General features: G+C 63.2%; 1 long non-coding RNA gene across 1 annotated transcript; it reads right to left on the bottom strand.

The window, feature by feature from the left end:
- Nucleotides 1–1,260: 1,260 nt before the first annotated feature.
- On the bottom strand, nucleotides 1,261–2,368 carry LOC119114296 (uncharacterized). The gene is made up of 3 exons (XR_005096011.1): nucleotides 2,343–2,368; nucleotides 1,838–1,951; nucleotides 1,261–1,307 (listed from the first exon to the last, which is right to left on the bottom strand). It is a non-coding gene; the product is annotated as an uncharacterized LOC119114296 (long non-coding RNA).
- Nucleotides 2,369–21,892: the final 19,524 nt, after the last annotated feature.

Genomic DNA, 21,892 nt, shown 5'->3' with positions numbered 1-21,892 from the left:
GTTGCTGGTAAATCACTACAGGACGATATGAATCAGGCGCCTCAACGCTGTCCGTATAAAATCGACATTTAACAACACTTATATATCTGAAGCCAAGCAGAAACGATCATGACACAGAAATGCATGCGGCGGGACTCTCATATCACCCGAGGACCGCCCCTGCCGCTCGGTCCACCCGAGGCACGAGCCCCCGGCGCCACAACGTGGAGCCCGTGTTCCGCGTCGCGCGCACCGCGATCGGGCCGTCTCATTTCGCGGCCGCGCGCGCAGCGACCTCCTGACGCGCCCCGGCGCCGCTGGCAACAGCGTGCTCGCTGAGGTGCGGCGACGGACGCGGCGGCACCTCGATCTCACGCGTCTGACGGGCTGTCCGTGCCGGCCGCCGGGCAGCGCGAGGCGCACGGCCGGCGCCTGCCGCCCGCCCGGGTGGTCCCCGACCGCGTGCTGTGCGCCGAAGCCCTCCGGTCCCGGCCCTGGTCCGCCGCCGCCGCCGGCAAACGCCTGGCTCGACGCGGCGCCGGTCGGCCGGTCGGCCGGCACGCTCTCCCCCCACACACAACGCCCCGGAAGCCGTATCACAGAGAGGAATGCGTCCGGCGGCGCAACGCCGCCCGCCCCCAGTGACGTCACCGGCCCGGTCAGAGGCGGGTGGTGTCGGCGCGCGGCGCCGGCACCGGCGGCGGCGCCGTCGGCGGGTGCGACGTCGTCTTCGGGCGCGGCCGCGCCTCGCCCGCCGGCAGCGCCCAGCCGAACGGCGGCGGCGCGCCGGCTGAAACACAGGTGCCGGGTATTGTCAGCAGATGGCGCGCAGCTGAAGCGATGAAGGTGGATGGTACGGGCGCAAAGTTCCTCGGCAGGACCAGGACTGAGTTGCGTCACGACAAAAGTTACCCACGCATTCTTTGTACCCCGTAACTGAAAGCGACAGCAAACAGTCGTGGGCGACGAACTTGTGAGGAGAGCCGCAAGACAATGCCAGGATCCACCGGGACGGCACACACACATGACGCCAGCACACAAGTCCCCAACAACACCCGACCGTCTCTCGACGAGCGGTCCGACCCCGTCACCACCGCTCCCACGCGGGGCCCGACCCAGTCCCGAAACCCGCGACCAGGCATCAGCCACCTCAGCAGCCCCGCAGCAACCACACCACAGCGGCCCGTCCCGCGTCAAGCGTCGGCGTTCCCGACCAACGCTGGCGGCACGGCCGGTCGGCAGCTCGCCGGCGGGAGGCGGCGGGCGGCCGGCGTCTCACCTGGTGGGCCGTCCACGGTCGGGGCAGGCTCCGGCGGCGGCGCCGACGCCTGCGGGCGGGCGGGGCCGGTCACGCGCGGCGGGAAACATGTTCACAGCCACAGAACGGCGGGTCGACGTAGAAAGCGCGCGAAGACGGCGAGGGGGGGGGGGGGCGTGGTTCATGCAGCGCAAACGGAAGCGGAGCGCGTCCGTCACAGGACGGACCGCGCTATGAGCGCTGTGCGGGACCTTGTATGGGTTTGAGCTGTCTCTGTATACTCTGGCGTTCGTGCTGTCATCTCAGAGGCGCTTCCGCCAGAACAGCTCAAGCGCGACTCACAAAATACGACAACGGTCAAGACGCGTCGCATCACGCACGCGGAAGGAACGGAGCGAGCGAAAGTGTCGCATAGCGTGACCCGCACTGTGCGACGCTGTGACAACACAGACTGTGAGAAGGAAGCAGGTCTCACGCAGACCACACTGTGACAGGGCAGATCTCACACAGAGCAGTGACAGGGCAGCAGATCTCACACAGGGCACAGTGACACTGTAGCAGATCTCACACAGAGAACAGTGACAGGGGTACCGGTCTGACCTCGCCAGAGTTTCTGCTCCGTCTCAGTGTGCCGGGACGCTCTGGTAGTGCCGGCTTCTGCCGCTGCGTGGCGACACCGTCGACCGGGCTGAAGCTCTGGGCACGCTCCACGATCTGGCCACAGAACGCACGCTCAGTTACCCGCCGCGCCTGCGCTGTTGGTCATTTCGTCGTCCTTGACTATGGCGAACTCCCGACACAGATTACGGACGCGTTCGTCAGAGGCATCGGTTCAAATAACCACTAGGGAGTAGCTGCAGAGCGTGGGTCGATTGACAACGTGCCGTGTCCACGGTTGGAGTCCGAGACAACCCGGGACATCCCGAGACACACCGACAAACTCGTCTCGCCTCCCCGCACGGCAGTGTGACGGCCTGCCCGGCAGACGCCAGCACCTAAGCGTCTCACACGCACAGAACAGGGCGAGCCGCGGCACGGAGCGCTCCCGCCATCTCGCGCGGCCGAGCCAACAGAGGCAGCCGGCGCGCGCGTCCCATTCTCTCACCTTGGCCGGCGGCGGTGGCCGGTCGGGTCGCACCGTCTGCGTGGCGCGTGGCGCCGGCACCGGCGGCCCGGCGCCGGCGGCGGTGCGCGGCACTGGCGCCGGGGACGGAGCCGGCGCCGGAGCCGGAGCCGGAGCCGGCGCCGGAGCCGAGGCCGGGACCGGACCCGAGGCCGGGACCGGAGCCGGAGCCGGAGCCGTATCCGGAGCCGAGGCCGGGACCGGAGCCGGAGCCGGAGCCGGAGCCGGGACCGCAGCCGGAGCCGGTACGGTGGGGACACGCCACGGGCAGCGCCGTAGGCCGCTCCGGCCTGACGAAGCCCGCCGGCGCCGCCGCGGTCGCCGTCTGACCCGGCGCCGGGGGAACGGCGGCGGCCGCGGCCGCGGGCTGGGATGGGCTCGGGGTCACGTTGCGGGCGGAGGACGGGGTTACCTTTTGGATCGGGGCAGGAGAGATGGCCGGGGCTGCGGCCGGGCCGGCGGCGACGGCCGGTGTCGGCATCACGCCCAGCGCCGGCGTCGCCGTCTTGACCTGCCCGGCAGTCTGTCCGACAGTCTGACCCGCAGTCTGACCGGCCGCCGGCCCGACGGCCGGATCGGGCGGCTCCGTCGGCTCCTGCAGCAGGCCGGCGGCGATCGCGGCCGACCGCTGCACGATGTCGAGCGCGCCGCCGGGCCCGGCCGGCCGCAGCTCCGCGTCGGGCCGCGCCGGTGTCGCAATCGTCTGCCTGTGTGCCGGCGGCGCCGGCGCCGCCTGCTTCTTGCGCCGCAGCGTCGGGCGCGGGCTCTCGCAGTGCTGCGTGCTGAGGGGGAGAGACGGGTCGGGTGAGACGCCGGCCGTGTTCACTGGTGGTGACGCATGAAGTGGTGATAGTGTTGGTGTTGTATATTGAGCGCTGAGGCGGGAGAGCATTTCTCGCAGCGTTACCAGCTGAAACAATGACTCGGTTTTTATCGCAGCGCTGCCACCGTAAACAATGATGACGGCGAGCGCATGTTAAGTTTATTTTATGCACCCGCGGGCGAAGACCGCATAGCAAATCAGCGGCGATCTGGTGCAATGCCCGTCGCTGCCGCCAGCACGGAAATGCGCCGCCGCACGGGTGACTGCCACAGCACACTCGGCTGCAATGTCCAGAAGCAGTGCGAGCCCTGTTCGGACTTGGCGTTTACTCGCGCAGCCGCCGACCGTACGCGCACAAACCCGCATTAAGGCGAAACCGACCTGCGAGAAGCCCCGCGTGCCCCACCACCGTAAACCCGAGCGCGCTCGCTGCGTTCCACGCGGCCACGAAACCCAGCGCCGCCCGACGTTCGTGGCCAGCAGAGCGATGCGTCGTCTCACATCCCTCGCGACCTACCTCGGCTCCGATGTTAGACTGGCCGTGCTGCCCGTGGACTCCCCCGCCGCGGACGAGTCCACCGCGATCACGCCACTGTCGCTGCTCTTCGAGCGGTGGTGGCCTTGAGAGCGGACAACGCCATTGCCGAGCATGGGGGAGTCCGGCGTCGGTGAGGTTTCAGTCGTTACTTCGCGAGGGTAGGTGATGAAGAAATCCACGTCTGTCGGCACGGCGGCAGATCAAGACGGGCCACGACATGCCAACACCCTGTCCCGCGAGCCAACCATACCCTAACCAACAAAAGACACCTTCAGGCTCAATAATTTAACATCCTCTGCACAATCAGCGAGCAGCCCTAACAGGTCTCCCACTGAGAGAGGCTAGCACTCACAGCATGCAGCTCTCAGCCACATCAGGTCACATCACAACGCGGGTGGCCACTGGCAATAGCGCAACAGCTTCGCGCCAATGATAGCCGGGGGAACTGAACCGCAGTTTGCGATTGGTCTCAGACCACGCCTTCGCGGTCGCACAGGCATGAACGGAGCATGACCTGTGTCCGGTGACGGAATCACCCAGAGTTCACTTCTGCGCACGTGCAACCCCTCATGGAAGCAGCGGAGAACGACAGAAGCGTCAGGCCGGGCCAGAAGGAACGCCATCTTTAAGCCCCATGGAGCAGCTCACTCAACTTCCGCTTCAATGCCCGTTTCGTTCTATCTGTCGCCACCTGTTACATGTTCAGTTCACTTCCAACTCTTGGCGGCTTTGATACCAAACGGCAACAGTGCAAGGACACGTCCGCTCGCTTCACTCTACCTGTCGCCACTCGTTGCATGCGCGTTTCACTTCTAACTCCCGACGACTTCAGGACCAAACGGGAACAGCGCCAGACCACACCCGCCCGGGGATCCCGAGCCTCGTCTCGGCGCACACCCACCTTCGGGGAAGAACCAGTCGCAGTGCGCTATCAGCGAGTCCACCACCAGGCTGTGGGTGCCGGTGGCCGTCATGTTGAAGCCCTCCTCCAGCCGCGTCCACAGCAGGTTGGGCGCCATCACGATGGCCATGTTCTGCGTGGTCATCTTGTTGACCTGCGCGAGGCGGCGGGGGTCACCGGCCGGCGATGGCGGGGGGGGGGGGGGGGGGAGGCACAGCTCAGATCGACGCCGCGAGCGACGGGGGCTGGTCCGGCCACTCCGAGCGGCTCGAGCGGCCGGAGTGACGGGCATGGCCGGAGTGGCCCCAGGCGTGCGGTCAGACGGCGCCGGGTATTGGCAGAGACGATCGATTCCGGGTCATGTCCGGATCGGGTCCAGCCCGCAGATCACGCGCAACCTCGGCGGTTCAGTCAAGCGCTCGCTAGCCATCACGTGGGAGGCCACGCGGTGGGACGTGAACGGACAGGATGCCGTCGTGCAGAACGGTCACCTGCCAGTCCAGCGGACACACCAATCAATCCCGACGGCCGCTCACCATCCGTGAAAGAACGCGACTGATTCAGCCTCCCGTTGACGAGCGTCGCATCAGTCACCAGCCCAATCTCTCAGTCTCAGCCGCGCCCGCCCAGACTCGCCTGTTTGTTTTTGCAGAGCAGCGCCAAGAACTTGATGAGGTAGCGCAGGTTGGTGTAGTGCGCCTCGGGCAGCTGGTGCAGCACCTGCCAGAGCGCCTGCAGTCGCGCACCTTCCTCCTGCCGGCGCGACCGCAGCGTCAGCGTCACGTCCAGCGGTCCGGCATGACGTCACGCCACGGAACGGCGTGACCTGAGGTCACGACCCGCGTGACCTTAGATCACGGCCCGCGACACATGAAAGATGGCATGACACATGACAAATGACATGTCACATGACACAGAGGAGCGTCATTTGACGGCGCACACCACGACGCCCTGTGTGCCTCGGGAGTGCTCGTCGAGGATATGCGAGCCGGAGCAGTGACTAGCCGGGTGCACGCGGGCGAGCTCGGGCGCGCCTCGGTACGCCGCCGGCCGTCCGTCACTAACGGCCCGCTTGCTCCGCACGAGGTGGCTTGTCTGAGTGCCATCCGTCAATAACAACATCACGTGGTCGCTTGCGATCTCCGCACAACTGGTCGTTGCGTTTAATTCAGCGGATGTCTCTGTCCACGATGTTTTCGGCTCTGTTACTTTGTGTGACCCCGGTCAAGAGCATCTGCCGCTTCACCGCGGTCACGCGCCACACCCGCCTGGCCACACCATCCCATAACCCGTCCGTCGTCACACGTCACTATCTGCCGTCGTCTCCGGCCCCACCACCTTCCCCGTCCCATCCCAGTTCCCGCCCCCATCCCCGTCTCCGTCTCCGTCTCCGTCTCCGTCTCCGTCTCCGTCTCCGTCTCCGTCTCCGTGTCCGCCTCCGTCGCCGTCTCCGTCCCCGTCCCCGTCCGCATCCCATTCCTGCACCGTCCCGTCCCCGTTCCCGTTCCCGTTCCCGTTCCCGTTTCCGTCCCCGTCCGTCCCCGGTGGTGCCGAACCGCACCTGTACCCGGGCGGAGGTCATCCACTCGTCGTAGAAGTCCGTCGTCATCAGCGGCTCGGGCAGGTCGCGCAGGTACGCCTTCAGCGCGTCGGCCACCACGTGCGGGTCCAGGTAGTCCAGCATGTGCGCCGCGTCCACCAGGCCGGCGTCGAAGCAGCTCTTCAGCTTCCGCGCCTTGGAGGTGCCTGCCAGCCACGAGCAGGCGTGAGCGGAGCGCAAGAGCCGTTGCGTCGGCTGGTGGTGGTTCGTTAGCAATGGAGCGAACGTGAGGGCGCTGTCTCTCCATGGTGCGTCGATGGTTTGTTGTGAGCTTAAGAATACATGCCGCGAAACTGCCTACGACTTTGCTAAGGGGCCGCTTGGGGTCTGCGAGAAAAAACTTGTATTTGGAGTTCGAGAGAGGGTGTTTAGTAACGGTCTTAGCACGGCGCAACCCCCCCCCCCCCCCCCACACACACTCACTTCCAGCCACCCTGAAGAGGCCCTCCTCGTCGCCACTGAAAAGACCCTCCTCGTCGCCACCCCCACTCACTGCCGGCCACCCTGAAGAGACCCTCCTCGTCGCCAAACCCACTCATTGCCGGCCACCCTGAAGAGACCCTCCTCGTCGCCAAACCCACTCACTGCCGGCCACCCTGAAGAGACCCTCCTCGTCGCCAAACCCACTCACTGCCGGCCACCCTGAAGAGACCCTCCTCGTCGGCGCACCCACTCACTGCCGGCCACCCTGTAGAGACCCTCCTCGTCGCCACCCCCACTCACTGCCGGCCACCCTGAAGAGACCCTCCTCATCGGCGCCGATCTGGAGGAGGCGGCAGACGCACATCTCGAGCGGCAGCGCCACCTGCCGGTTGGTGACGCGCAGGTGCTCCTCCAGCGAGAGGCCGAACACGGGCTTCACGGCCGCGGCGTCCTGCCGGCCACGCGGCGGCGATCAGCACGGGGGTAAGAGGAGGCGCGGCTGGACTGAGACACGCGCTGGACACACGCGGACTCCTCAGCGTGTCTGCAGACAGCGCACGTTTTGCCCCGCGCGGCTGATCTGAGCTGTACAACACCAGTGTGAGCCGCCACAACTCATGTCGTGTACGCTACCCGCTCGTCACGAGCGTCCTTTGCCATGGCCACTTCCCGGTTTGTTCCACACCCGCACCCACCTTGCGAGATGGCGCTGAAAACCCAACCCCGACTCCACCTGCAAACACGTCCCTTGGTCCGCCCCACCCGCTGAGAGGCTAAGTGCTTGGCCCCCGCCAGCTAAAACAATCTTATTCAGCCGCACCCCGGCCTGATCCCCCTCTCCTCCCGTTCCGAGGGCGCTTACTGAGGCTGGCCTGCAAGCCGGGGATGGTGGCCTCCAGCAGCTGCAGGCAGCTGCGGTAGTGCTCCGTCTGCAGCTTGACCAGGTGCAGCATCAGCTGCGCCAGCTCCGGCTTCCCGGCTCAGCAGCTGGAACATGTCGCCGGCCAGCACGTCCTGGCGACGGCGCCGGTCGGCCGGTCAGTTGGCGAACGGGCGCAGTTAGTAACCAAACTGTTACTGGCGGTTAGTGAGCGATGCTCGGTTTTTGCGAACTTGTGAATTCCCGACGCCTAGAACAATTGGTCGCGCGGCAGAACGATGTATGGTCGGTGCTGTGGCGCCTGGCGTCACAGAACTCACGCCTCGAGGGAAGGAAAAGGCCGAAAAACTGTCGGCGGGGAGCCACGGACACACGACCTCGCGCTCTCCGGCAGGCGGCTCGCCCGCCCGGAGAGGGGGCGGGCCTCTGCGCCCACCCGGAACAGTTCGCCAGGTGGCAGCACCGCTCAGTAGGACAGGCAGCGGGTGGCGTCGGGCAGGACGGGGCCGACACGTCTGGCGGAGCACGCCTCGCACATCTCACGCGCTCAAACAAGATGAAGCGGTGCCTCTCGACTGCTCCTCAGCCACCGTTCAAGCGAGCGCCGCCGCTCGCAGGTCATCGTTCAAGCGAGCGGTTACGGGTCTCTACCGGCTGCGTGCGGCCCCGCGCTACACGCGGCGTGCAGGGCGCCGTGCTCGAGGCCGCCGGCGGAGCGCGCGACGCGTCAGCGGGGGGGGGGGGGGGGGGGGCACGCAGCAGCACACTTTGCAAAGTCTGGCGCGGTTCAGCCAGTCCCTGGCGGGTGGTCAGGTCATGCCAGCTTTACGTGACATCGGATCGGGTTCGGGTCAGGTCCGCTGAGGTGAGGTCATGCGGGAGCGACCAGGCGGGAGCGGGGGAGACGGGGGAGGCGGCGCGTGGGAGGAAGGTAGGGCGAGCGGGAGGGGGGGGGGGGGGGTGGCAAGGGGCGCACAACCGGTCGTCGTGCTGCGTCACACACCGCATGCAGCTACATCAGCGCTTCGAACAGCCGCCGCGTGCACATCGATAGCTCGGCCCGCGGCGCGGACCCGGCCAGGCGTGCGCTCACTAGCGACATCTATGAGAGCCGCGCGCAAGTATCGACAGTCAACATGGAGACACGGCACGCAGCGGTGTTGGAAGTGCTCGGCTGTGGCCGCGTGACTTGCGTACAACACAGTGGACACGTCAGCTCTGCGATAATCGGCCCGTTGGGCGTCCCTGAACGCGATGCTCTCAGCTCCTGCCCCCTCCCCTCCCACCTAGCCCTGCGCCCTGGATCATTTGGCGAGAGGAAGGATCAACGAGGAGGAGGTTCGATGTCGGCCCTGCTGACGGTGATCAAATAGCGTTGGGTCCAGCCAAAAAGCGCCAAATGTCGTCTTCATGTAGCAAAAAAGCAGCATGTTTGATTGTTACTCACGTTTGAGCGGGTTCTTGTGCGAGGCTATCAAGTATAAGGCCATGATCTGGGTAAGAAAATCTGCGCACTCCGGCAACTCCACAGAGCGGCCAGCTTCTACCCCCAAAACTGCCTTCTCAGCTACCCCAGCGGAGCAGCGCTAGCGCAGACGGCAGCGAAGCAACGCCACCAGCAGAGTTAGGCACGTCTGCCGCGTAACACCGCGCCTCATAGCCGCGGGGGCCGTCAGCACAAGCAGCTCCAGCCACTCGCTGTCTCTCATTCGAACTGACAGGTACGGATCGTCAGCGGTCCTCAGTACGGGCCGCTGGAGGCGCTGCTGGCCGCCGAGAGACGATCAGAGCGCGCGCGGCCCGTGTCGAGACGACCCGTCCCCCCGCCCCTCCCGCCACGTCTCGGAGCTGTCGACACTGACCGACGCCGCCTCGGGCTCTTCTCAACCCCCCGATGCCAGGCCACTCCCGGCTGCCCCGTCAGACCACGTACCCGGTGCTGCTCGACCTTGACCTGGGCCGCCTCCAGCTCGTCCCTCAGCTGCTGGCCGGACGCCGTCACGGCGCCCACCGTGTGACGCTGGGCGCTCTGGTACCTGCGGCGGCGCCACCCCCGGCTGTGACGGCGGCCGGACGCGGCGGCCGCGGCTCACAGCGGCTCACAGCGACACACAGCCAGCACAACCAGCACAGTCAGAACAGAGCAGAACAGCACAGCACGGCACAGCACAGCACAGCACGGCACGGCACGGCACGGCACGGCACGGCATGGCACGGCACGGCACGGCACGGCACGGCACGGCACGGCACGGCACGGCACGGCACGGCACGGCACGGCACGGCACGGCACGGCACGGCACGGCACGGCACGGCACGGCACGGCACAGCAGCACAGCAGCACAGCACAGCACAGCACAGTACAGTACAACACAGTACATTACAGCACAGAACAGCACAGCACAGTGCAGCACAGTGCAGTACAGTATAGTACAGTACATTACAGTACACAGCATGGCACAGCACAGCACGGAACAGAACAGAACAGAACAGAACAGAACAGAACAGAACAGCACAGCACAGCACAGCACAGCACAGCACAGCACAGCACAGCACAGCACAGCACAGCACAGCACAGTACAGCACGGCACAGCGCAATACAGTACAGTCAACTAGTTGTATTCCAAAGCTAGGTGGAAATTGGAGACGACAAACGTACGACAATGTTGTGATTACGTCCCTATTTCACGGTCTATTTGACGGAATTGTCCAGCATGCCAGTGCCTTGCTTTGCGCTTATGTCTTCCCACGTGCTTGATTGGAATCGACAGTAACCGCCCGCGTGGAATGATTCCTAATAAACTGAACTGAGATGAACTGAGTTGAACAGCGGCGCACATAGGCCCGCACGTAGTGGCGCGAATGAACGACACGCTCCGTCGCTTAAAGCCAGAGCAGCAAATACGCGTCGACAACCAACTGAACACTCGCACAGTTCGACGCGTCTGCTTGGCCGGCCTGAGTGTCCAACCGCGACGTCTCTCAGCGTGCCGCCGCGGCGCGACAGCGTCCGTCCGTCGTCACACACCTGCTCCGGGTGGCGTCCATGTCCAGCGTAAGCTTCGACAGCGTCTTGCGCAGCTTCGTGACGTTGGGGATGTCGGTGTCCAGCAGCTGCTGCAGCACGCTGTTGTCCAGCACGGTCATCTCCAGCTCCTGCTCGTAGCTGAGGCGCTCCTGCGCTAGCTTCGTCTGCGCCTCGCCGCACTCGTTCATGATGGCTCTGCGCGACAGCGACGGCGGCGGAGCGGTGAGACGGCGGGGCGGCGCGGTAAGAATCGGCGGCGGCGCGGTGAGAGACGGCGGGACGGGGCGGCCGACAAGACGAGGACGCGTAGGCCGGAAGCACGCTCTACGGCTCTGTGGTGTTTACGGCTCTGTTCTAAAGGGCCGACAGCGAACTGTACGCCAGAGCCGGGCGGCGGGGCGGGGCCCACGCGATACACACCGACATGCGGCCAGTCTGCCACTCATCCCATGAGGGCAAGAAAGGTTCTCCCGATAGATACGGAGTCACGGAGCCACTGAGTCATCGGGTCACTGGGTCACCCGAGTCGCGATAAACCGACCGGCTGCATCACTGACGAGAGCAGTGGCCACCCGCAAAGCCAGTAATAACACGCAGGAGCAACGAGCACTGAGAGCACACCTCGAGACCACGGCCGCCGCTGATCAGCATCCGGACATCGTCACGCCCTTCCCCTGACGCCGCCGTGGCCGCGACCTCGGCCGCACCCGCCCGTCCGCGCGCCGGCGGCGTCTTACCCGACCAGCGTCTCCACCCCGACCAGGCCGGCGCCCTCTTTCATGGCCGATCCCAGCTGGTGCTCCGGGATCTTACGCTGAAAGCGACGGGGCAAAACCTCAGACGCTCGGCGAGGCCAGGCGCTCAACGCCGACGTTGCTATGACAACCAGCCGAGGCTGCGAGTCTCGGGCAAGAACGCTCTCTCCGGGTAAACATAACCAGCTGACGGGCTGAAGGACGCAAAAACACCCGTCACAAAAAGCTGCACATGCCTTGCGAGTTGCATGTGTTGCACGTGTGTGACCATTGCATGTGTCTTAAAAAGTCACGCGTGACACCGTGATGACGATGGTGATTTGGGCTTAAGGGCGCACCGACTGCCCTAGTCACATGGCGCGCAGAAACCCTTCGGTCCATTTGCAACGCATCCGTCATCTTGCCAGCCATTCCAAACGCTCTGACACCCGGCCTGCCCTTCTGGCCAGCGCCCGCCCAGTGCCGACCCGGCGGCGGCGGACCGCTCCGGGCCCACCGACGAGCGGGGGGCCGGCGCCTCACTCACCAGCCGCTTGCCGGCATCGTCGGAGCCGTGGCCGGAGAGGGACTCGGAGAGCCGCTTCCTGATGACGCCGCAACTGCCGCGGAGCGCCTCCACGCGCCGCTCGGACGCGGCCAGGTCCTCGGTCATCACCTCGGAGCGCTCCGCCCTGGGGTGCAGGGGAGGTCTGGGTTAGCGGTGGTGAAGAGACGGGGAGGGGGACAACGGTCAGCATCTCCGCCCTGGGGTGCGGGGGAGGTCTGGGTTAGCGATGGTGAAGAGACGGGGAGGGGGGACACGGTCAGCATCTCCGCCCTGGGGTGCGGGGGAGGTCTGGGTTAGCGGTGGTGAAGAGACGGGGAGGGGGGACACGGTCAGCATCTCCGCCCTGGGGTGCGGGGGAGGTCTGGGTTAGCGGTGGGTGAAGAGACGGGGAGGGGGACACGGTCAGCATCTCCGCCCTGGGGTGTGGGGAAGTCTGGGTCAGCAGTGGAGTGGAGACGGGGAAGGGGACACGGCCAGCACCTCCGCCCTGGGGTGTAGGGGAGGTCTGGGTCAGCAGTGGGTGTAGGGACGGGGAGAGACACGGTCACCCGTCAGCATCTCCACCCTGGTGTGCACGGGAGGTCTGGGTCAGCAGCGGTGTAGGGGCGGCGGAGGGGACACACAGTCAGCATCTCCGCCCTGGGGTGCAGGGGAGGTCTGGGTCAGCAGCGGTGTAGGGGCGGCGAGGGGGACACACAGTCAGCATCTCCGCCCTGCGGTGCAGGGGCGGTCTGGGTCAGCAGCGGTGTAGAAACGGGGAGGGGGGGGGGACACGGTCATCCGTCAGCACCTTCGCCCTGGGGTGCAGTGGAGAGCTCGGTCAGCAGCGGTGTAGAGCGCAGGAGACGGGCGGCACAAACACCTGGGACAGAATGCCCCGACAGCTGCCGAGCTCAGACGTGCGAAGAGCACCCCCCCCCCCCTCCCCTTCCCCTCCCCCGGTCAGCAGCGGCATACACTCATCAGACTATGACCAGTTAGCGCCCGAGCCCAGAGGCAACAGAGTGCAGTCCGGGTCAGCGGTGGTACACATGGTGCACATGGGGCACGACACGGATGAGTTGGTCAGTACCTACATACTGAAGTACGCGACTACCGTATGGCTGTACAGATACGGACTCCTGGAACGCATGCGGCGCATAAAACCAATGCAGCTGACGTGCCCTTAAAATCCAGCGACAGCAAAAACTCAGACGAACGCCGCATACTCCGTGGGCAGGATTGGGAAATGATTATGACTTACTAGGGGCCCGCTTAACATGCCATGACCTGACGGTGATTAATTTGTTTTTCATTTCTGTGTCGCTGTTCATTTTATTTCTACTTCACTTAATTCGTTTCTTCATTCAACCGTCTCCCGAATTCATTCTTGTGGTCAAATCAACCTGACCATTCTCTCTCAAAGTGGTTCCATGGATGGGTTTAAAGTCTACGAGGGTGGGCAGATCATTAGGGTCTCGTAGTGACGCGTTCCTCGAAAAGGCGGGAAGAGGGAGGGGGGGGGGGGGGCCACTGTGTTACATCGTAGTGCGTCTGCATACAAAAATAACGTTCGTTTGTTTGAGTTTGCATCGCAGTCATAAGCGTTTGAGTGCGTACTTTGTCATTTTAACACGGAGGAAATGCACTAACTGCCGCCACAACTAGTGACAAACCAGGCGGCTCGCGTAATTCTGTCTCTCTCCAGCCCCCTTCCCCCCCCCCCTCCCTCCCCACACACACCAGCGAACCACCAACGCCGACCAATCAACGCCCGTATCCGGTCCCGGACGCGTCGAGGCGGCTTCCTGGAGGCCCACCCACCCGCCTGCCGTCACGTGAACCCCCCGCGTCCGGCGCCGTCCGCCGCGCCGGCCCACTCTCGGCCGGGCTCCCGCCCCGGGGGGAGGGGAGGGGTCATCGGTACCATGCTGCTGCGGATCGGACACCCTGCGGCCAATCCGGGCGAGCGGCGCCCGCAGTCCGCGCGCGCCCCGCGCGCAGCCCGGGCGGCCAGCGAGGCCACTCGCTCAGAGCACGTCCCGTGCCGCTGGCTCGCGGTGGCGCCGGCGGCGGCGGCCGGCGGCGCTGGCGGCGGCCCGGCGCGCACTGCTCACACACGCACAGGGCCGGACAGCGTGTGGATGCGCCGGCGCCGCTTGAGTCCGGGGCTCGGGGCGCAGCAGGAGACCGAGTCTCGCAGGCGGCGCCACCAGTCGGGCCGGCAGGCAGCGCCACGAGCCGGGTTCGGAAACGCCCGCTGGCACTGGCTGGTCGGGCTGACTCCTGAGCAGCCGAGCGAGCCGGCCGTCCTTCCCCGTCGAGCCGCGCATGCGCAGGTAGCCGGACGCCGCGCTGCAGCGAGCCGACGCCGTACTCCTTGAAGCCGCGCCAGAAGTCGGGCGGCTGCAGCCGGCGGCGGCGGCGCCACTGTAGCCGCCGGCACCGCGTCCAGTCCCGCAAGGCGGCGCCGCCACACGGTCGGTGCGTGGGCTGAATGTTCCGGCCCCGCAGTCGCGGCTCCCGACGGCTCGTCGCCGCCGGGGAACCCGGCGGCGTTCTGGTCATCACCATCACCGCCAATCACCGTCCGCGGGCGAGGTGCGGCGCCGCCTCCGGGGCTCCTCCCAGTCGCCGGGCCAAGACGAGCGAGGCTTCGCCGATCGCGAGGCGCTGCTCCGCCGCCGCCGGGTGCGTCGCCCGGCCGTCGGCCACACGCGGCCGCGACCGGCCAGAACCGCGGCCCTTGATCGGACCCGAGGCGACGGGTGCGACCCGGGCCTCGCTGCGGCCGAGCGACCGGCGGCAGCAGCCGTGTCAGACGGCCGCCGACGCGGCGAGGCGGCGCCGCGCCGCCGCCGCCGCCGCCCACACCGCGGCGTTCGCGGACGCCGCGCCCGGAGAAGCCGAGTCCAATCCCGTAGCGGCGAACAGCGGCCGGCGCCGGCGGACGCTTCGGCGTCGAGGAGGCGGCGGTGGCGGCGCCACGAGCGGCGGGCGGAGACGGCGAACCGTCGGCGACGGTGGCGGACGACGCCAAGCGGGGCCGGAGCCGGCGCTCGAGGCCGTCGCCAGGGCGCCACCTGCGCACGGCGACATCCCAGCCCGTCCTCATCCACCTCCTCCTGCGGCCTCGCGCCCGGCGGCGGGTGCGGGGAGAGGCTCAGGCGCGATGGACAGCCGCGGGCCCGCCGCCGGCCGGCAGGGGGCGCCCTGCGCGCGCTGGGCGGCCGCCACGGCGCTGAGCCGGCGCGCGCTGACATGGCCTGCACGCGGCGCTGCGCCTGGCCGCTAGGGTCGCACAGCTGGCTGCCGCTCGGCGACCAGGCCGGCAGCCGCGACTCCGCCATCGCCGCCCGGGGCCGCAGGTCGAGGGCAACCGAGAGCAGCGGCGTCCACGCGGAGCGCCAACGCAGTCGACGACGGAAGCGGCGGGGTGCCTCGGCACTGCTCACAAGCCGCTGGTGGATCGTGGGGGATCACAGCTGACGCGGCGCTCGCGGGTCGCCACCAGAGAGCTCACAGCTCACCGAGCGGCACGCAGCCCACACTGAGGACAGCAGCTGGAGCGGCGGCGCTCGCCATCCGGCTCTCGGAGGTCGAACTGATTCCGCCAATCAGTGTCGGCCGGCAGTGAGCGGCCGTCGCTTTGTCTCCCCCCCCCCCCCGCGATCATCCCCCCTCGCACGCACTAGTGACGACACCGGGCCCGCAGCCGGTCGCGCCCGCGCGGCGTCGTCACCGTCACCGTCACCGACACAGAGCGCCAGGCCGGCGGCTCGGCGTGCGGGCGCCCGAGCTCGGTCGCCGAGTCTGACCAGTCCGCACGCGCCGCGCGCACCGCTCGCCCCGCTCGCTCGCTCCGAGCTTCACGCCGCCGCCTGCGGACGACACTGGACGCGACGGCGGCGGCGGCGCCGACAGTGCGCCGCCAGCCGGTCGGCGGGCGCCGGGCGTGGCGCGCGGGGTGGGGCCTTCCGGGGGTGCGTCGGGCGTCATGCACCGCTGGCGGCGGGCCGGCTGCCCTGCTCTGCTCTGTTTTGCAGCTGAGGGGGGGGGGGGGGCGCCGGAAGGAGTACGAGGACGAGGACGAGAACGAGAACGGAGATGGGTGCCGGGGCCGGGGCCGGGGCCGGGGTCGGGGCCGGGGCTGGGCGGGGGCTGGGGCCAGGACCGGGGCCGGAGCCGGGGTCGGGGACGGGGGGCACGGCTTGGACGAAGACAATGACATGCAAGAACGGAAATAGCGACAGTGGCGGGACGGTAACCAAAGGGCAGCGAAAAAGTAAAAATTATTGACAAAACATCACCGCGGCAGGGATGACAGCGTGGCGGGTACGGACTGCAGCTGAGCCAGAACGCAATCTGGACGGGACAAGCCCGGAGTCTGGTTTCGGGCGGTTAGCCAAAATTGTGAAACAGCATATAGAAAAGCGTCCGGCAAAGCGCCCTGTTTACGGGTGGCCCAACGACAATGAACAACAAGCTTCGGAAGTGTGATGCGCAGTCCTGGATCAAGATCAGTATAACACGCTCTTATATAGAACAATGTGCTATGTGTTGTAAAGTCTCGTAACAAAAACAGCCCACGTTAAGCCGCAAACCGTATCGCCCCAACATGCCGCAAACCAAGTCGTCACCAAGAGATCGAGGCATCAGAAACTTCGTGCCGTGGCACGTTTGGACCAGCTCCGTTTTGCGTTCGAGTTATTTCCATCTGAACTCCAGACCGGCCCGGACACGCGCTGGCGTGCCGCGCCCGCAGCCGGCGCGAAAGTGACACCGTGCTGACCCACATGGCGCCCGCGGGGCGCCACCTGCTGCATAAGCGGGCCGACCCCTGCGTCAGTGGAGCCCTGGCGGCGCGCGAGCGGGTCACGGCCGCGGCCGGGGGGCGCTGTCGGCGCGGCCGCGGCCGCCGGCGGCGCGCGGGCGACCGTGCGGCTCCCGCTGCGGACTTCTCCCCGTCCACTCGCAGGGAGCGGCAGCGAGGACGGCGACGAGGAGGTGCTGGGTCCATCGCGAGCTGATGAGTTGCCGTCTTTCCTCGCTGCCAGGCCCGCTCGCCTGGCCCCGCGTGCGTGGACTGACGCCGCCCCCTCCCGCCCGCCCCTCCCCCTCGCTCGCTCCCCCTCCCCCCGCTCCCGCCGCGCTGGCGTGATGAGTCACAGCGCGCCGGCTGCGACCGGCGTAACCCATCCGGCCACCGGCGTCCGGGGCAAACACCAGCGGCGGCCGGCGACCGTATCAGCAGAGCACGCTGCTAGTGACGGGCTGCACGAGCGCAGCAGCAATCCAGGCACCCGACCGCTGGTGGTCCGCTCTCCCAGAGCATGAGCGGTGTGATCGCCAGACGATCCGAGACCCGATCACCGGGTCACCACGGATCTGATCACCGGACCACCACCAGATCTGATCAACGGGTCACCAAAGATCTGATCAACGGGTCACCAAAGACCCGATCACCGTGTCACCACGGATCTGATCACCGGACCACTACAGATCTGATCGACGGGTCACCAAAGACCTGATCACCGGATCACCACAGATCTGATCAACGGGTCACCACGGATTTGATCACCGGGCCACCACAGATCCGATCAACGGTCACCAAAGATCTGATCAACGGGTCACCAAAGACCCGATCACCGGGTCACCAAAGACCCGATCACTGTGTCAGCCGTCGATTCATACCCTGGCCGCCTCATCCCGGCGACCAGATCAGCACGCCAACGTTGATGTGACCTCCACTGACCGTCCGCCACTGACCGTCCGCTACCGACCGCTACCGGCCGTCGGAAACCAACCGTCCGCATCTGACCGTCCACATCTGACCGTCCGCTACCGACCGTCCGCCACCGACCGTCCGCTACCGACCGTCCACTACCAACCGTCCGTATCTGACCGTCGAGTGACTACAGAGCACAGTCCGTGGTGTACACCTGGAACCAGTGCCCGCCCGCCGCCCACACAGCATTACCACTGCGACCGCGAGCTTTCGCTGGGCATAGCTAGGGATTCCCGCCTGGAGCTTGATGCATACAGGCGTATTCCCGTGAAATGGCTCGGACGTGGTCCGTGTGGTGGACTTCGTCAAAGGCGTTTGCTCGTTGCATGTCGACAGTGCACTGTTTTATAGATGTCTTCTCCGACCGGACTGCCACCGTGGCTCGCCGCCCAGTGCACGTGCGCAGCAGTTGACTATTTGCACCCTGAACCCGCGAGACGAGGAACGTCATCGCACGCAGCTCCACGGATAACGCCCCCCCCCCCCCTCCCCCCCCCCCCAGCCTGACGGACGCGGCTGTGAGGGCGCCTTTTCTCGCGGTGCGATGTTAAGAGGCGGCCGTCTGCGCCAGGGTGGGGAACGCTCGGAGGCTTGGAGTAGTCTCAACGGCGTGAGGTGATTAAGCGTCACGGAAGCACTTGCTCGTGGCGCGCTTTTGTTCGCGCTTTTGTTCATGACGCTGGCGGGCGTAAGCTCACTACACCACGTGCAGCTGCGGCGTCACTAGGGGCTCGGGAGGGGGGGGGGGGGGGAGGGGCGTCGGCTAAGCCTGACTGGCGGCTGAGCGCTTTACACGAATCGAAGCCCTGCCACCTGGCGGTCAGCCGTGGACACGCACCTGGCAAAATCCCGAGGGCGGCTGACTTTGGAGGGTCAGGCTTACCCTCGCAAAGGTCAAGCGCGGATAGGTAAGGGTAAGCCTGACCCTGCGAGGGTCAGGCTTACCCTTACCTATCCGCGCTTTAACGCGCTCGTGAGTGTACTCCACCTGGTCCGCTCCAGGCGGCTGATCGCCAGATATGCAGGCGTACCACCCAGTCAATTGGCCCAAGGTCACAAATACGCGTGGTGCCATCCACGTGGTGGTGGTTTCACCACAAATTGGCACATTTTGTTCGATGAAAGCGACTCCTGACTGTTTAATTGCCACATCAACAACCACACATGTTCCACACAACCACACAACCACCACAACCATCGTGACAAAGCTCGGTGTCGCACTGCTGCAGGAACAAACATTTTTACACCACAATAAAAAATTGGCCCACCTCCGTGAAGTTGGCAAGGCCACCAACACACCTGGCATATTGCGTTTTCCATCCACATCCACGGCAATGAAATGGGGTACACATGGCTTGCACAGCCATCACAGAACAGCGTGGATGTCTGCATGAGCATACGGTTAAGAGACCTTGGGGCTACGGCTGCGAAAATGGATTTTTCCGCCCACCACGAGGCTGTCCCTCCCGGGTCCGGAATGCTGGCTGCTTGTGCTGTGTTTCAAATAAATTGGATTAATATACCATGCAATGTATTATATCATAATGATATAGATAAATTGGAAAAACTGGATGCTCAATTTCAGATCAATTTCAAATCGGGCCCACCCTTGTTTTGCACATGGTAATGAAACTAGAAAACTAGGTAATGGAACTAGAAACTAGGTAATGGAACTAGAAAATAGGTAATGGTACTAGGTAATGGAACTAGAAAATCTTTCTTTCTTCTTAGAAAATCTTTGCACTAGGTAATCAAACTAGAAAATCTTTCATTCAGGTGACCACAAACCTGCTGATTAGATGCAATTACCAGCGGCAAGATGTACATAATATTTACCAAACTCTTCCCTCAAACAGGTTTTGGATGACAAGTCTCACTTAAGTGGTCCTGGCAGAACTGAGATGCCCTCCCTCTCCTCCCGACAAGCGAAATAAAGTTCGGTCATTCAGGTGCCATGAAGACTGATTTTTTTCAGGATATTGCGCACATATCTTAGGATCCACCAGCTGTTGCTGCCCCCCTTGCTCAGGACCAACCAATCAACATTGAGCTCAACAGTGATCGACCCAGCACTTGTGCAGCACAGGTACGGCCCATCAGGGGAGCAGGTAAGGATGTGAGGGGTTCTGGGTGAAGGGGCAGTGCCTTAACAGCAAAGGAAGTAGGGGGAGGGGGCACAGATGGTGGAGGACAGAGGTCTGATAGCATCAATAAATAATGGCCTCCCTGGCACTCATCTCAATGAACTTCAGCATGCTGACCTCACCCTGGCAGTAGTGATGACCATGCTTTTTAAGACCCTGGCCCCCAAATGACCAGTCCCACCATTTTTCATTCACTCCTAGTGTCCCTACCCTTCACATCACATCCTGGAGATACCCCTGTGTTGGGCTCTGATTTGCTTGGCCTAAGCCTGTTTGATCTGTTAAACATCCTCTTTAACTCTTGATGGTTGACAGCAGTCATTGTTTATGCCTGTTAACATTCACAAATAGCAGTGACACTGTGAGATTGGCAAACAAATAGCTCAGACTGAAGTGTGTGGCATAACAATTTTAGCAGCAGTGTGGTGACACATGGTGTTGCATTCTATGCAATGTTCAAGACTACCATGTCATGCTTTCACACCATAGGTAACATGCCCTATTATGGAAGTGCATCACTTAGTAATGGGTGAACCTTATCATGCAATCTATACAGTAGACTCAGCTCTGTTGTTGTTTTAGTTAGGCTTGGCACTTTTCAAAGATATTAAATTGTCACTCTTCAAATATATCAGATACTGGCCAACTGCAAGATGAGAAGAATGAGTGGTGCAGAATTTGTCTTTATATGTCAAACCTCAGGCACATCTCATTAAGTAATGGGTGAACCTTGATCAATATCAGTATAAACCCCACCAATGTGATGAATTGAGCACCTTGCATCAATTGAGCATCTTGCTGCTTGTGCCACCAAATGTACCCAATTTGTATACCTTGAGTCCTGCCTTCACAGCCTTTTACATCAAGACAACATGAAGCATGCTGTCATGCTGTTGACCATTTATTAAGTGTGAAGAAGAGTAATGACCATAAAAGCAACCAGGGGTAAAAGTGCAACAAGGATTGAGATCAAAATCACAGATAAATAATAATTGGACTGGATATTAATACCAATGGAACAATAGGAATGGTCACTAAATGATCATGTGCAACTGATGATGCACCACAGCACAGACTATCACATGAAAAAGATATAACATTCCTATTATACAAGTTGCTTTATCTCTTAGGTGCATGCAGTTTTGGCAACTCCATACATGCATGCGAATTAAGAAAATGATTTCACTGAAATGAAATCCATTAATTATTGCACGATTTGCAGATATTTCATGGCATACAATCTTAACAAGTCCAACTTAGAAACCTGATACACATCAAAGTGACAGAAAACCCCAAAAGGAATATTGTTACACAATTCCACTAGCTAAACAACTTTTTTGAAATTCCACTAGCTGATGGAAATTTATTCAACTGACATTGGCAATGGCCAGTGCAATGACCTATGGCCGGTGGCAGGGTGGACCTACCTGGCAATGGCCTGGTCTGCAAGCTGCTTGACCCGAAAGAACTGCTTCTTCATTTTCAGGCTTGTTTTTATTGGTCCCAAGAATCACTGTCTTCTGGCTCCCAGCAGATTGGTACCTACCTAATGACTAATTGCAAGGCAAAGGGCGTGACGACGGTCGAGTGGTCCCTACACCTCGCATCCCATACGGCACGCGAACAGGGTCATTAGCTCTGGTTAAAAAGGGGTCACCAGCTGGGAATGGCAAAATGCCAGCATTCACGGATATCACAGGGACAGCTCATAAGTTGTATGAGAACCACTCTTTGTCCACACCGCGCCTGGCGAGGGCAGATGCTCCCCAGATGCCACTCCTCTTTTCAGTGTCGCAACATTTAACATGGCCGTGATGGGAAAGAAAGACAAATGCAGCGTCCATGGGACGATATGGCAGTAACTAGCTCCATACTGCATGCTTCCTTCGTGAAACGGATAATTTACTTCACGCAAGAATTTCAACGCAATCGCCAACATTGTTCACATATACTTTGAAGCTCTAAAGAAATCCGGGGAGGGCATGTCGTATACGAAAGCGAGATGGCAAGAGGTAATTTCTAAGCAAAATATCTGGGCGCATGACACAGAGCCGCTGATGTCACAATCACCTTAACATAATGCTCCGGCAGCATTTTATCATGGCTTCGGGCGGGCGGCAGACGGGCCG

Source organism: Pollicipes pollicipes, unplaced genomic scaffold (genome assembly GCF_011947565.3).
Source record: "Pollicipes pollicipes isolate AB1234 unplaced genomic scaffold, Ppol_2.1 Scaffold_7262;HRSCAF=8765_pilon_pilon_pilon, whole genome shotgun sequence".
NCBI lineage: Eukaryota > Metazoa > Arthropoda > Thecostraca > Pollicipedomorpha > Pollicipedidae > Pollicipes > Pollicipes pollicipes.
The sequence above is the reverse complement of the archived record's forward strand: the minus strand, read 5'-3'. Positions and strand labels throughout refer to the sequence as shown.